The sequence below is a fragment of the Vicia villosa genome, linkage group LG1 (assembly GCF_029867415.1).
Source record: "Vicia villosa cultivar HV-30 ecotype Madison, WI linkage group LG1, Vvil1.0, whole genome shotgun sequence".
In the NCBI taxonomy this organism is placed as follows: Eukaryota; Viridiplantae; Streptophyta; class Magnoliopsida; order Fabales; family Fabaceae; genus Vicia; species Vicia villosa.
The window spans coordinates 213,119,903-213,124,345 of NC_081180.1; the positions used below are offsets into that span (position 1 = coordinate 213,119,903).

The following is a 4,443-nucleotide window of genomic DNA, read 5'->3' on the forward strand; positions in this document are numbered from 1 at the left end:
TTATATATATTTATATATAGGTATTTTTTTATATTTATATATTTATTATGTAATGGTTTCAACAATTTGATTGGGATTGTAACAAATTATACATATACAATTGAGTTTCACTATTTGGATTTCATTTGATAAGTCATGAAAATCAATTTAGCTTTATTGAATAAAACATGATATTTCAAGTAAACCACTTCCAGGAAGTCACATTGCATTTCTATATTTGTTACGTGCATGCCTGTGGATAGTGGATGTAACCATTCATATATTCTTACTGTCAAATTACATTCACTTTATAGGAGTACACTATATTGTATTATTATGATACATCATTTTTCTGGGAAATACATTTCCCAACGAAATGAAGCATCTATTAACACCAATTTTTGGTTTGTAACCTGTTTCTCAATTCAAATATTGTCATTGGGTACACCACCTTGCCTATGAATCTATTATAGTGAAAATGGATTTTATTTTACTGGTTCTTTCATCTTTGTGAGATCCAAAGTAGCTTTGCATTCAGGGAATCTAATAATTCTCTTTTCCTCTCGTTCATGAATCATATGCCAAAGATACATAGAAAAAAAAGAATTTGCTTGCTATCACATTTTGAGAATTAACTATATCATTATCTTCAAGATCAAATTCAAAATATTATCACAGAGTACATGTTCAAACTGAATTCACCTGAAAAACAATATCAAAAGGATTTCCATATTACATTAATAGCCTATCAATCCTGCTACACATAATTTGATTACTATCATCTCTCCTAAAACATTATGTTCTAGCTATCAAATAACCCCTAGCCTTCATAACAGATCCATTCCCAAGCTTAAATCCAGGACTAACGGGAAACTCTACGACCTGACCAGCCGGTACCCGCCCAACAGAAAATTTCACAACACTATCCATATATTGTGGATGGAACTCAACTCCACGACTTGCCTCAAATTGACTCGGCGGAGGATTCAATGAAAATGCTAGTAAATGAAGCAACCACACAGTCTTGGCCAACCCTAAAAGTTCCTTATAGAACTCCCACCTCGGGTGGTTTCCTGCCTGGACTTGACTATTCTGCTCCAAGTTACCAAACAAGGACTCCTCCATCTTGGGATGAACAATAGCAAGATACTTATTGGAACAAAATTTTCCAAAATGACCCGTCGGTAAGATCCCAAGAAGCTCAGCAGGATCCATGGACTTCATGTCTCTGTATTGAGTGAAACAATCGCGACGAAACTGATCAGGGTTCAGGAGTGAAGAGAGGCTACCATCCATGTAGAAAGTTTCATGATCAAACCCTTGAAAGATATTCCTAGATATATACGAATCAAGCGCATACTTAGCGTGATGAGCCGATACAATCGACAAAGTCGAAGCATTATGATATTTGTCAGTAGAAGCAGTAGCTGCTTCGATCGAACAAACAACAGCTGTTATATCCTAATGTGCATTATGCATTAGAGATAAAAGCATAGATGTGAAAGATTTTTATGCTTCTCTCACTTGCACCATAGTTGTTTCAAACAGTTCTGCTGTTGGCACTGCTACAATTGCTGTAGAATAAATTTCACAAAAAAAACCAATAACTTTGTATTAGCTTGAATCAGCTTCTTAAACCCCTTAAAGTTGTATTCTAAAAGCTAAACCTAAATGCACATGCATAGAATCACTTTGAAAAAAAAAAGCATTTCTCTACTTCAAAGCATCATCAAGTCTAAACCAAAAAAGTAACTTTTTTCTGAATTATCCAAATTCCAACATGAAACACAACATTTTCATAAAAAACATTACTCTATCTAAAAAACAAAGAGGGTCATTCATAATCATAATGTACCTTGAATTCCTAGTTTTCTCTTAGACATAGATCTTCCTGGTTTCTTTTCACCACTACCATTACTTGAAAGAGCAACAATACCTTCAAGCTTCTCTTTCAAATTCTGAACTTCCAAATCCCTCACCTTCACCTCATTCTTTAACTCCTCCACCACCGCCTCATACGGCGCCACCACCTCCCTCATCGATGCAACACCAAGTGATCTTACAACTGATAATAGTTTAAACAACCAGCAAGGTCATGGTATATTAATCAAATTGTTAGAACAGTCCGACTCTAAGAAAAACAAATAAATAAACACACACAAGAATACAAACAAATCAATGGTGAAGTTCGGCCAATTGAACCTGCGTCCCAGACAGCAGAGTGAATATCAGTCATACTCAACATAAATGAACTACATCCAATCAAATAAAAAGTAAATAAATCACCTCGCATATGCTCCATGCAAGAAAAGTGATAAAACCAGAAGGTAAACCTGGACCTAGAGAAAAAGCACATAGAAAAAGACACAATTTAGAAAAGGGATCAAATCAAAATAGAACAATTACATAAATAGTCACACTCTTTCAATAAAATCATAACACATAAATAGTATTCAAAATCAACAATTGGATTCCTGCTTCTCTCTCCAGTTCACTCTTCCTTTTGGCTTCAGCTTCAGCTTTCCTCTAAGCCTATTCTGCAGCCTTTACCTCTGATGCACGAAAACAAACTTATCAATCAGACAGAAATAATCAAAAATAGAAGCAGTATTCTACAAAAGTAAATCTTAGAGCATAAACTGTAGTATTCTATAAAATTAAATCTTATGGTTGCATTTGAAGAGTATGGTTGCAAACTGATATGCTGAATGACTTAAAGATTGTCACTACTTAGCCTTGCTCCAACTCAATCACATGATTTGCTAGCCTTGTTACTGTCAATCAGTATATCATGTAACACCCTTCTAAACCCCGCGGAAATTAACATTAAAATCAGAGTAAAACATGAAGAAGAGTATTACAACGCCAACAAAATAAACAACATTCATGTCATGCCATAAAGGAACGATAAATCAAAAATTATTCAGGTAGCATGTTAACACAGCGGAATCTTCTTAACAACTGAATAATCAAACATCTGGAGTCAAAGACTCATAATTCAACCATAAACCATAAACAAAACAGGAGTTTATCAGCCAATCCTAAAATAACGTTCCCGGTGTTACACGACCAGAGCATGACACTGACCCAACCGACTCTAACGAACTACTTGACGAGCTAATCCTCACCAAGTACACAAGCTACTCCTCAATCTGAAAAATAACAACAGTAAGGGTGAGTTTCATTCGCATTAACAAATGTTATAGGTATATAAACAATACAACTTCCTCCATACATTATTCACCCAAATCAATTATATTCAGATAATATAACAACACACATACCAAAATACACACAAATCATAACATTGGACAACTTCCATTCATGTTACAATTATACACAACAACCTAATGCAATGCAACTAAATGCATGTGGTACCAAACATGGGATAACCCATCTCACCGATCCACCACCATAAAGATTCGGCTACTTCTCTCACCAATTCCACACAATGGGAATTAGCTACCGCTGTCCCACCACCATAAGGGATACAGCCCACAACATGATTATGAAATGCATGTATCAACCATAACATGCTCATCATCAACATTAATCAACCAGATATCATAATCATCAACCAATGCAATAACAACATAATCCACCACAACCAATTAAATCAAGTGTTTAAATTAAATTCGAGTCACAACTCAAACACCGTTTTATTGCATATCTCACTGAATTAGTCTCACTATGTTCGAAACGGCACATCAAACAGACTAACAGTTAAAAAGTTATACATCGTTAAACTTTAGCAAAAGAAATCCAAACAGCACAGCACGCGGCGCCAACATCCACACGCGGCGCGAAACGAGGAAAAATTACGCCTTCGCGGCGCCAACCCCTGCACGCGGCGCGACGCGAGGAAAAGTTACGCCTTCGCGGCGCCAACACAGGTACGCGGCGCGACCTGTGCGTATCAAAACATCTTACCATTCAGTCCACCTGTTCGCGGCGCCACCCTGTGCACGCGGCGCGAACCGGTGATTTCAGAAATCGCAACCTGCAGAAAACAGCATTCTATGCCTCCCAAATACTCTCAAATCATACCAGTACGAGTTTCAGCAGAATAAACCACACATACGACATAAAATGCACGTTTACACATGCTTCTAATCAGGTTTAACATCATTGTTCATCACCAATCATCATTCACAACCTAAATTGAATCAAAGTTCTATAAACCCCAAAACCCCAAACCCGACATATAATCCAATTCGAAATCCTAACATACAAATTCCATCGAATCATTCATACATCCCATAATAGAGGTTAATGAGAAGAATCCCCCCTTACCTCGATGTCGAATTCTTGAATTCTCTTCCTCTTCGCACTTGCTCTTCTCCCAATTTCACGTTCAACTCTTCTGCTCCCTTCTTTGGTTCTCTTTTCACAAAATACTCCTCTATTCTATTTTATGAAAATATAACTTAATTTTAGAAAAAGGGCTTTGCACTGATACACCCC

General features: G+C 36.6%; 1 pseudogene; it reads right to left on the bottom strand.

The window, feature by feature from the left end:
- Positions 1–627: 627 nt before the first annotated feature.
- Positions 628–2,345, bottom strand: LOC131622347 (protein GRAVITROPIC IN THE LIGHT 1-like; annotated as a pseudogene).
- Positions 2,346–4,443: the final 2,098 nt, after the last annotated feature.